Consider the following 13,009-nt stretch of genomic DNA (forward strand, 5'->3'; position numbering starts at 1 on the left):
CCACTTTAATGTTCCGGAGGGATTTTCGGGCTCCGTTCATTTTGTTCCCCTTCTTTGTAGGTAGATTTTTCATTTTTTTGCACTGCGGGGCTTTCTGTTGTTTTGCAGTGCCCAAACTTGCCGGTTTCTCAGCCTCATTGTTAAATATCAGGAACAACGATTTTGCTGGGTTTAAAGTGACTACTTTATCACTTTGGCCAACTCCTTCCGAGTGAATGTTATTGTTCGAAGTAGATTCAACTTAAGTAGCGCCATACGCCAGATTTGCAGAATTTCGTGCTTGCTCAAAAGCAGTATGAAAGGACACGTCCAATATTTCCACAATCGGTACTACCACGGGGCCTAGGTGTTTAATGCACTGCAGCACTATTGGGACCTTCAATGAGGAAGTGCTTGGCTCAATGATGTTAGGATTCATGACCAAAGCTGCTTTAAAGGGTAATTGTGGGTTTGAATTCTCTAGCAGAACCGATCTTGTGTTGCCTGCGATGTATTATTTGCCGTTTGTAGTTGAAGGCTAGATACACTTCTATTTTCATCTATGTTTATCATCGCATGGGTTTTCTCATTTAAAGTCGGCTGTGGACTCTCCTTGGTATTCACACTTGGCCCCTCGTTTAGAGGCCTTCCTCCATCATTTTTGAATAGGGCAAGGGCTTCTTTTGCAACTTCTGCAAACAATTTTTTGTCAATTGTGTCATTTTTCCTGTGATCAAATAACAACATGTAAGATTCATCCTGTCTTTTGAAGCCCTCATGTTGTGTACTGTTTGTGTTTCCACATATTTGTTCCAATTTTATCATCTTAGAGTTTAATAGGGCCACCACTGTTGACAAGTCCCTGGTCGCTTCATTTAAATGTTCATATAATTTCATAAATGGTGCCAAGGAAATGGTTAGTGATGATTAAAGCATTGCTTGTAGCTCCACTGGGAGCACTGCAGTGCTTTTGTCAGAACCATGTGACAAGACTTTTGCACAGTGGGGTACTTTATCCGATCTGCCTCTGTTTCTTCTGATTTTAGGGAAAGGTTGTTCTATGAAGGACGAATCGGTGGTTTCTTCTGAATCAGAGCCATCAGAATCAAATACTTGGAGTCTTTTTGTAATTGTGGCACCACCAGCTGCCTCTCGATGTTTATTGATACTCAGCCTTTTCTGCAAAGAAATCAGTAAACCCGATGTATCATGAGAGTAAGGGTTCAGCGCGCCTTTTCCTGACATTTTTACACGTTTATATGGCACACCGGACACTGTATCCTCGCACGGATCAGTTATCTCGGTGTTGGTGCGCTTCAACGATGTTTTTGGGCTACCATCCATGTTTATATCCACGGTTTTGCTTGCTTTAAACTTGCTAGCCTTGGTCATAAAAAGCAAGTTCTGAAGCACGTTATTAGCAATCTCCAGCGAATCATGTCGCGTGTTATGATTTGTTATTAATAACAACGGCGAGGGATCGAGTAGCGTGCCTATAGTTGGGGCAGCCACATGTTCCTCAAACCAGCCACCAAGTATGACATTGGTCGGCTTTAATTTATTCACACCTTCAGCGGCTTCCCGGACGTTTACAAATGACTCCGTCTCAGCAAGCTCAGCCGGGTTCGCTGAATTGCAAACACCCGGTGAGCTGGCTCCTAAGGGATGTATGATACTCGATCTCTCATCGATTGTGCCGCTCTGAACTCCCCTGGTCTTAAGAGTAGGACGCTCTCGACCCTCGGCACCAACAACCCACCGCGCAGCACACTCGAGAAGCAACGCCGGTTGTGTCTTCCCTACGACCGCCGCCGGGGAATATCCCACACCAACACTTTTCATAGGTAACGTTCCGTGTGTTTCCTGGCGTATGTTTTCACAAGCAAAGTTCGCTGAATTTTGTGTCACCATTGTTGACTCATATTGGGGCGTATGCTCTTCTAATGACGTTGGTGGTGACATATTCATAGGCAATGCCTTGCTTAATGCAGACTCATTATGCGTATTATGTGTGCTGCTTGAATAGTTTTTTAATGTTGCTTCTGGCAGATCAAGAATGTTAGAGCTGTTAGGAGGGATTTCTTCAGAAAACACTTCATCATTATGGTTTCCGTACTCAGGTGAAGACAATGTAATCAAAGTGCAATGTGTTTGCGAAGGTGAGAGTAGAACTGTCGACCCAGCCATAACAGCCGTAACTTCACTTGTAGAGTTACACGAATAATATTTACTTACTTTATTTGCCCATGCACGCTGAGGCGCTATGATCGTACTGCAGTCCCCAATGCACTCGCGTCGCTTCTGCGTGCGCATTTTCAGCATCAACGATGCCGTCGTTTGGTTTGATTGAGTTGTTTGTATTTCATTGAACATCTTAGTAAACTGTACTCCAGTTGCTTGGACACAACGCCACTTGCCAAACAGCCCAGCAGCACTGGATGTCAGCCCTTCACTCCTCAGGGCTTAGCGCCACAAGGGCGACGGAGGCGGCCCCTTGAACCTTGTCCCAGCTGATCAGCTGACCAGGCAGCTGAGGGATTAAAGGCACACGCACCTCCAATGTGTATTCACAAAGTCCAATGTAGTTCAATACAGCAACAGCAAGTGCAGGTCCAGTAGCTAGAGCACTCGCCGCAGCCCAACAGCACTGGATGTCAGCCCTTCACTCCTCAGGGCTTAGCATTATTCCTGAATGGCAGGCTTGCCAGCCAAATCTGCGATGATAAACAAAAGCTTTACTTCAGCTGCATGGAAAAACGCTTAAACATTTCCTACAAAATGTCAAAAATCACTGCTTGAAAAGAAATTCTAGCTTTCTGTGCACATGTCAATTTCAGGAGACCTTTGCCTTGTACAGACTGTTGTAAAAGGAACTAACTATGGATACAGAACAATGTGGGAATCCAGATAGAAAAAATCAAATTTGAAAGGATAATGCTAGCTTTCACCACATGTATCAAAATGGGCTTTTGCAAACCAAAGAACACAATACCTGTTTTAAAAGTGTATGTTGGATAAAGCCCTGCCCTTATATAGCAATGTGAAGGGGTTTTTGCTGTGAAAGATATATGAGGGATATTTTATTCAACAAGCACTTTTTTTTATTCAGAACAAAAATAAAAAAAATAAGGAATTATCAGGCAGTGGCTACATGGGGGAAAATCAGCCCAAAACAGGTTTCTGCTGGGAGGAGGCTAGCAACAAAAGGCCCCACAGTATATCCCAGAACACACAAGTGATAATTGCTACCTTTACAGACTTCGGTGTGTGCTCTAGCCTCTTACAATGGGATTTCTGGGACACGGACATGTGAAGTGAAAAATCACATCTCCCTGTGACTTCTACAATAAGCTTCAAGGAACAAATCCATGACAGCCCTGGAATGAGGGGGGTAGCTTGAAAGCTATACCCGTATATGGGGAACAATAGTGAACATTTGTTACCAAAGACTATTTTATAAATAAAACTTGTAAGACTTTTATCTTTGCCACAGGGCTTTGCAAAAATGTGAAAAGTTAACAGTTTAAATGTGATGTTACGGGCTTTCATTTAAGACGTCATAGACTTCAGTGACACATGGGAAATAGAAATGGTAAAGAATTGGGTATTATAAGGAAAGTATCCATGATGCCATTGTACATTTTAATACTTACATCCCTTATGAAAATCCACACCCATGTAGAAAGTAATATAATTTTAGGCCGGATATTTCATACTCAAAATGACTTAAAAGTATTAAAAGGGCGAAACAATGTCTCCCAAATTGGAGGATTGGATGGCTATGCTCTACACAAAATATGAAATCTGCCCATGTAATTGGTTAAAATGCCACAACTGTACAAATGTGTTAATTATGTTTAGGTTGATTTTTGGCAAAATGGTCTGTGGGAAGTCTTTTCATCTCATAAAATGCAACCTCATGAACTGATTTACCTCCTAGAAGGGGTAATCAACATTGATTGTCCTATCCAGTTGTTTAGAGGCATGCTCAGCTAAGCCTGCCCCACCATATAGTCTATGATGTCACTATGTATCATAAATAAGAGTCCCTGACAGGACTCCAGACACTCTCTCCTGAATTTCCTGTGCCTGCGTTCCTGATTTTCCACATTCATCTTGCCAGATTCCTGATCCCACTGCAAAGCCCAAGCATAGCTGATTTCAGATCTCGCTGGAAAGCCAAAGCATAGCTTGTCCTATCCTAGCCAGACCAAAGCCCTGCTTACCATTTCAGCAAGGCCTTGATCCAGGAATCCCACTAAAATCCCATTAACCAAGGGAAAATCTTTGGTATTCTTTTGGGAAGCATTGTGAGACCAGCCTGGCTTTTTGCCCATTAACTGCATGCCCACTGACCATAAGCATCCGGTGACCAGACCTTGCCCAACTGTCTTTTGCCAGGAGAGTCCGCTATACACTGACCAGAATCTTTTGTGGCCAGAACCTGTTGACTGTCCAAAATATCAGAGTCAAAAGTGGATTGTGAGTATTGTCAACATCCCATAGCCACACATAGTCTATCCCATCTTGCCTCTGTCTTTGTTCTCCTTTCTAAGTTATCCCATCAATACCTAGTAACTGTTAGAATTCTGTGCATGTTGTCATTTATCTCCAAGCGTTAGCGCCACTTTCCCATTCCTTTTTGTCCTGCATAGATCATAAATCCTTAGTCCTGTTTTGAGTAATCAAAGTAATTTACGCATAAGGTTGAACACTGGGGTGACAGGGTTGACATCGCAAATCAACCTTGGATCTTACTGTGTCCCTCTTTATCAGTATTGTCTTGATAATCTAGTTCAAGTCAAATCTGCTCTTTTCTCAGCTGATTTTCTTTCCTCTTTAACGGCTTCATTTTACCCAAATTGAACCTTTTTCTATTTTGCATATCTCATCCAGTTTCTATATTATCACTGTGATATACATCTGTCTCCCAAGCCAAAAACTGCATTGAAAATCCAAGTATTTCACCCGTTTTTCCTAAAATTTGTTTATGTCATTTTAAACGGGAATTGAAAACAAATTGGATTTTCGACCGTGTGAATTCAGCTGCAGCATGTTCTAACTTTCCACTCGCTTTAGAATTGTATGCCTTTTGTTGATCCATTGCCTTGTGATTGCTAATGTTTATGCATTACTTTCTTTGTGAGAAATCATATTTGCCCGAAAGAATTAACCGCACATTAATTATTTGTCAATTTCCGAGTGTCATTTTATGCCATTGCAAAGGGTTTAAAATCCCTGACTACCTGCTGCTTCTTTCCATCCACTCAGAATTTGATTATTTGTGGGGTGAGGGAACATTGCAGGGCAAAGCCTTAGCCTGGGTGCTATCTATCATAATTCAAAAAGTGCTCCTATTCAATTATGAGTTGGATATGTTCTACTAGAAGGTCAACCAAGTGCATTGCTTCCATTTCCATTGTCATTATCACCCTATTGGTGATTGCTGCCCAATATAAAAATGTGTGTGATTTTTGTGAATTTTAAAATAAACACATATTGTATTTTCACCAACCGGCCTGGTTCATCATCTTTTGTGACCCGGGGTATTTGTAAAAGGGGGTGTGAGATGGCTCGGGTATCGGCTCAATTTGAATTCATTGAAATTAAAGAAAAATCATTCCTATTGAGCGCCACATCACAGGATAAAACCAAGTGTCCTGGTCTGGTGTGTGACGCCCGATTGGTATCATTAACAATAGCCAGTTCTGAAAGATTTCAGATTCAAACAACGACAAAAGCTCAAAAACAGGGAGAAGAACATGAATGCCACCAAATGAGAGGCACATTTTCTGTTCTTTTTCTTTTCTCACAAAATATATTATTGCCATCATGATACCATTTGACACAATCAATTCAAGATCATTTAATAGATAGTGGCCACAAAAGCTCCAAATATTTCATCTCTTTCCATTTTTTACTTCCCATCAGCAAACCTGAAAGCCATTATAAACAAACATTTGCATACATACTATATATGCCATATTTCTCCGAGTGTCTTCCCTTAATGGAGGCAGACAAAAAAACTGTTTCTACTTTCCACCACATAGTGCTCTGTAAACAAGAACTCTTTCTCTTTTTTTTGCTGTCATTTATTAAAATGAATTGGGGACGTGGGATGTGCATAGCAGGTGTTCCACTTTACAGTGTCTCCTTCCGGTTCATTCAAAAAGGCGATTAATATGAGAGGAGTATAGCTCCAGCGAATAAACAGTGAGAGTGGAGCTTGTGTAGCAAGTGGCACACATTGTAGATAGCTGCCTGATAGTATGCTAGAAAGGAGTTTGATGTGACATGGACTCTCTCACTCTTGCACTACTTTTGGCTTTTTGTGCATGCACACTTCATCCCAAAGTATCCAACATCAGCATAATAACAACACATAGGACAGCTACAGAGTAGAAGAGGAGTACGTATTTGGATAAAACAAATTCGATTTTATCTGTGTAGATATTTTGTACACAGCCAGGGATTTAGACTACAGCGTTATGGAGGTAGATCAGAAATGGTCATAGCAGGAAAAGAGGATTAGCATAACATTGACACGCAGCATTCCTGGATATGGCATTTAATCAATGTTTCCATCTAGGTCTAATGCTTTAATGCATTCACACATTTAATATCCATGATAAAGTTTCTACAGGGCAGCAGTGTTCAAAGAGGTGATTAGATATGGTCATTAAGGCCGGTAATGGCATTCAGAGGAGTAAACAGAGTCTCACGGGAGATGAGTGTGGTGTATTTACCCAACAGCCCTCTCACCCCAAGGTTCTGAGAGCAGTTGTTCAGACCCTAAGGTAATATAACCCCCTTGCTACTCTTAGGCTGTGAGGGAATCTTTTCACCTCAGAGAGCACAAAGCAATCCAGCTCTGGATGCATCACTTTATGCCCAGGGGATTAGTAATTTCAAGTTTATTTGTATACACTATATTGACGTGGTATTTATTTAGCTACAACAGATCAAGCTGCACTTGTCCAATAAAGATTGAGATATTCAGTAGTAGAATTAATGTTTGATCCTACAACCCTTCTTGACCTTAATTCCATAAAATTCCATAAAATGTCTGCCACTTCTCAGTGCATCACAATGCAGTCAAGCCCATTTACCTTCTAGAATTGACACTGTCCTTAGGGATATATAAGGTCTAAATGCTGTAGACATCCATTGCCACACAAATGTATTGCTAACCCAGCATAGATTAGACAATAGTTATGCTCCTTCCCAAGTACTTTAAGGAACCTGGAACAATGGTGGATTATGTGTGGTTTGTCATCGCAGAAATCCTGCTTGATACAACCGACTCTCTAATTAAAACATTGGATCTAGCCAAATGAACTTAAACTGATGGAGATCCACCTTGAGTTATGAACTAGCTTGAGTTATGGAGTGGATGGGCTCAAAGAGCTAATTTTTTCTATGGAATGCTAATGCTCCCTTCAGGGTCGAGAGGCCCAAAAGTATTCTCCTAACATTAACTCCAACGATGGGGATCCTAGCAGATATACATTACATTAATTTTAAGGATCGCCTCTTCGGTAATGAATATGTCAAGGAAGTCATTCTCTTTATGACAACATTTCTTCTCTTCAGAAATCCCAATCAATGATGAAACACATATTTTTGCCACACACTTTCACTCAAAATGCTTCATCCACATTATACTTTATTCATATAATAACACATATCCATAAAATCAGTAAAATTCAAATAAATCCAACACAAATTTAACTTTAAAAACATGAATTTAAAAATGACCGTACATGAATCAGAGCAATTTCAACATATCTCTAAAATCAGTAAGATATATCAAAATCACAGTGACAGAAAAACATTTTTAAAAAAGTAAGGTTTACGCAAAAACACATTAATATTATATTCTCAATTTCATAAAACAAAGTTATGCTTGTGCCATGCAAAATTTAAGTACCCAACACATAAGACCAAATATTGCCCCATTGATTAATAAAAAAGGGCCAACACCTCACCCTCAAGCATGAAATGTGGTCCTCTCTATTGGACAATAGCAAAAACATGGCTCGTGCTTGTTAGATCCAAGGAGGACAAATGAATGAGGTGAATTTGTATATCAGAAACTCTAGCACAGAAATGGCATGTATCCTCTGTAAGGATAGGTGACTCAGAATTTCAATTACAACTCTGAATTTTAGCAACAACTCCACATTTCAACAAGGATACAAAATGGTCCCATTAGTGAGCAAAAGTGTGACCCTACGTTTGAGTATCAGGCTGAATTTAGAATATGTCAGTATTGTGAAACACATAGTGCACAACACGTTGTCATTTTGCACTCTACATTACAGTTATGGACTTAATTGCAATTACCCATAACAATAACAATTATTACACTTTCATCTCTATCCTCTAACCCGTGCTAATATTTAGAGAAAATCAATCCATGATTTTGTGTACAGACGTTGGTGCAGATTGATGACTGAATGTCCGGGCATTTGTGCTGTGCAAAGTTAATTTAAAATGCAAGCAAGTAAACGTTGAAGAAATGGTTGTGCAGTGAAGACGTGACAGGATTTTGATGTGAGGCGATCTGCAAACCAGCTCCATTTTCAATTCACAAAACAGGAAAGAACCAAGCAGGGAAATGCATCTCGTGCATCCTTTGCTGCCATTCTAAGCAGTCAGCATGAACATGGTCAGAACGTTTGAGAGGGTTGGCTGAGTTTCAAGGAGGCGGTTCTGATTGAAATGTTACATCACAGAAAAAAGCTGGCACTTTTACACTTTTTTTTACATTTCATATAGGTGCAACCTATATACGTGGGCAGTCTTGGTGAGAGAGCTTAAAAGGGCTTGCAGGAGGCTGGCTCACTCACTTTGGCTTGTACAGGCATCTCGGAGGAGTCTGGCAGTCTCTGCACTCTTAATCTCTGGCTGACCCTGAGGACATGCAACAAGTGCTGACAGGCAGGCTGAGGAAAAGACTTAGTGGGCTCTTTCCAAGCTCAGAGAAGAATCGAGGCAGATGAAGGGAACCTCTTGTGCGGGCGTTTTCCTAATAGACTGTGAAAGTTAGCAGTCCGGGAGCGCATGTAATTAAGCTTCAGTCTTGGTGAGTGTCTGGTTAATTGAAGGTGCATGCAGCTTTAAAATCACAAGTATAGATCTCAATTTTGCATGGGTTCTACGTAACAGGCATCCCGAAATCTGTTTGCTTCCCGTTATACTGAAGTGAAGTGTATTTTCCAATGAGTAATCAGTTGCCAAAAAATTATAATAATTGCAACAAATAGAAGTTACCGCTCTCATAAATAAGTGCCTCAAAGTCATTGTGTAGTGTTCTCTGCCAAGTTAGAGGTGGGAAAGATGGATACAGTAATTCTCTGAACTTCTGGATGGGTCATCACCTGTAGTGGGAGAGAGCAAAACATGTGCTAAATATTGCTGCTGGAATTGTAAACAAATTCTATTATTGTATTATTCTAACAGATTGTGAAGTCAGCATGGACAAGTGAACAACAGCACATATCTCTTTAGTGCATTATATGTGCTGTTTTATTTTAATCATGAAACTCAATTACTTATAAAGTGCTTGCAAAAGGAGAAAGTAGCTTCAGACTGTTCATTATGTATCCTGGTTAGTTGTGGTAGTATGCAAACTGAGGTAAAGACAAATGGTAAATTAATTTTACCACAGGGGCAATTAATTTTATCACATGTGGTAACCTATAAAACCAACTGGTCACAGTGAAGTGGATTTCTTTCCTCTGGGGCTTTGTGTGAATCATAGGCCCTTATTACGACCCTGGCGGAAAGTGACTGACCGGAGCGCCACAGCGTAAATAGCGTTTCCGCCAATGCACGAAGGAGCAAAGTGCGGCCCATTCCGACCCATCGGGCACGAGCACCACGCCACGGCGGAAGTGCAAAGTCCCCGATGGCGGAAATGACCCCAAAACGGCCCACACCGCCGCCGTACGGCGCCCTAGGTGCAATACCGCCACCCCTCTTAGCGGTCACCGCAGTGTGCGCCTACCGGAAAGTACGGTGACCGGAAATATACGGAAACGGAAGTTAAAACAAGGGCCCGGAACGGGAAACATCCCGGCGTACACCTATAAAACCACTAAAACCACACAACCACTAAAATCACTACCCTGAAACACACCCCAACCCGTCACCCACCCTAGCGAAACCAAGACAAATGGGAAAAGTAGCGAAGAAAGCGTGCGACCGCAAGCGGCAGGTCCACTTCTCCCGTGAGGAACTCACCGTGCTAACAGAGACCCTCCAGGAGAATGCTGCCGTCGTCTTCTCCACGCAAATGACCAGAACGGCACTCGCAAACAAGAAGACCATATGGGCTCTGGTGGCACAGCGGGTAAGTGCGGTGGGGACCGCACCCCGCACCCCACAGCAATGCCGCAAGCGATGGGACGACCTGCGGATACGCGTCCGCAGCATACTCTCTGCCAACCGCAACATTGCCACAGCCACCGGGGGAGGTCCTGAATCACCCATCAAGTTGACCCCCTGGGAAGAAATCTGTGCCTCCACCATCGGAATGGAGAGCATAGAGGGAGTCGGAGGGATGGAGAAAGGAGTGCAGACATCCGAAGATTCAGGTAGGTGGGCCAGATAAAACAATGCCAAATCCACACAGTCCATCCATGTGAAGTACCATGCGTCCACATAGTGCAACAGAAACACATGTCCAGGAGAACGTCCACACACATCGGCCTGATAGCGCACGTTAAAACCCACAATAAATACATAAATAATTAAAAACCCCTAATACACGCACTACACGTGCAGCAGGCACACCCAAACTGCAGGCTGCCAAACAACTGCACCCTCACTCCACACACAAATCAAAGCACCTCCAAGGACCCGACCCAAATCACCCTCAGGTACCACCCCAATGCATGTGATACAATGCCATTCCAATTCCCACTGACCCATCAATAACCCTCGCCCTCCTTTACTCCACCACAGGGTCCGATCCAAACGACGAGCTACAGGACACCCCTACCAGCACACCTGCAAAGAGGGCCAAGACCAACGGCCAGAGACCCTCCACCTCAGCTGCACGCATCAAGACACGGCAGCAGCACAAATCAGGTTGCAGCACAGAGGAGGGAACATCAACAGGCACCCCAGCAGCCAGCATGCCCACAACACCACCACCACAGGTCCCCCCAATGGATGCCACAGAAGGCACTGCCTCTGGTGGCAGCAGCACCATAGGTGACACCCCATTGATGGCAGCATGCTCGGACACAGAAAACGGGGATGTCGAAGTCAGATCCATCCATGACCTGTCCCAATCCCCCTGTCTGTCCCATCCCGTACAACATGAGGATACCACGCAGGGGCACCCACAAGACGACGACTGGCCATCCCCCACAAGCCCTGTGGCAAGGCAACATGAGGACAACAGCCCCTCTGTGACACCCCCGCAAATGGCCATGGCCCAGCAGAGGCAACAGTCCCTCGACCAGGTAATCGTACAACAGCAGCAACTGGCCACACTCCTCAAGGACCATGCCGAAGAATGTGGGGGCACTAAGGCAGACATAGAAACATCAACTGAGACACTTAGGGCAGAAATGGAGAGAGGTACAGAGACGCTAAGGGCACAAATGGAGAGTAGCACCGAGAGCCTGAGAGTCCAAATGGAGAGTAGCACCGAGAGCCTGAGAGTCCAAATGGAGAGAAGCACCGAGAGCCTGAGGGGGGAACTGCATGCGACGTCCAAAGACGTATGTGCCGAACTTGCCGCAGTGCGCCGTGTGCTCACTGAGCTCTCGCAAACCCTTAGGGACATGCATGGACGTGAGCAGGCAGACACATCATCCGTTGCAAGTTCCGTCCAGGGCAGCCCCCAACGTAGATCTGGAAGGAACCTGCGCTCCACAGGCAGGGGTGTCCCTGATACCCGCAGAGGGGGCTTGCAATAGCGAATGTCACGGGCCTCCGGTGCCTCGCAGACTCCATGAGGTGCTGCCACATCCCCACCCTCATCATGACCATCATCAGGTGCTTGCAGTTCTGCGTCAGGGGGCATGGGCACATTTCTACGTACGCACATGTTGTGGAGCATGACACATGCCATCACCATCTTTGCAACCTTCTCATGGCGGTACAGGAGTGCCCCGCCAGACCTGCTGAGGCAGCGGAAGCGACCCTTTAGTAGGCCGAATGTCTGTTCAATGACTACACGGGTACGTGAGTGGGCATGGTTGTAGTCCTCCTCATGCTGGTCCCGTGGGTTCCGGACTGGTGTGAGGAGCCATCTCTTCAGTGGATATCCAGCATCACCTGTATGTGGACGAGAAACGTATGATGTGGAATGCCATTGCTACGTACGCACACCCCCGCCCCTTCCTGCCAGGTCATTGCCAAATCACATACCCCACATAATCATGCATGTAATGAGACTCACCGAGTAGCCAGGATCTGTTCCCTGCGTGTCGCTCCATGTAGCGTGGTATTGTAGAGTTCCTCAAGACCATAGAATCATGGGTTGATCCAGGGAATCGGGCACAACAATGTGTAATGATCCTGTTGGAGTCACACACCATCTGTACATTCAGGGAATGAAATTGTTTTCGGTTGCGGTACTGGGCCTCCATGGCATGTGGGACGACCAATTCCACATGGGTGCAGTCGATGGCACCAATGCAACCCGGTATGCCGGCAAGTGCATGGAATCCCACTTTTGTGTTGGTAATTTCCTGCTCCGAGCGTGGTAGAGAGATGTAGTCGTCTGCGTGCTGCAGGAGGGCATCGAGCACTTGAAATAGTGTCCGTGAGAACAGTGGCTGAGAAATGCCATGCAACTGTCCGACTGTGTGCTGGTAGGTGCCTGTGGCCAGGAAGTGGAGTACAGACACCACCTTCAGTAGGGGTGGGATGGCGGTTGGGCTATCTATCATGCTGCAAGGTCAGCCTGTGTCATGTCCACAATGGCGGCTATGGTGTCCCGGTCCAGACGGTAGAGGGTGTGGATCTGCTCATCAGTGAGGTTGAACGGATGTGCTCGGAGGCGTGG

This window comes from Ambystoma mexicanum, chromosome 10 (genome assembly GCF_040938575.1).
Source record: "Ambystoma mexicanum isolate Mex_15411 chromosome 10, UKY_AmexF1_1, whole genome shotgun sequence".
In the NCBI taxonomy this organism is placed as follows: domain Eukaryota; kingdom Metazoa; phylum Chordata; class Amphibia; order Caudata; family Ambystomatidae; genus Ambystoma; species Ambystoma mexicanum.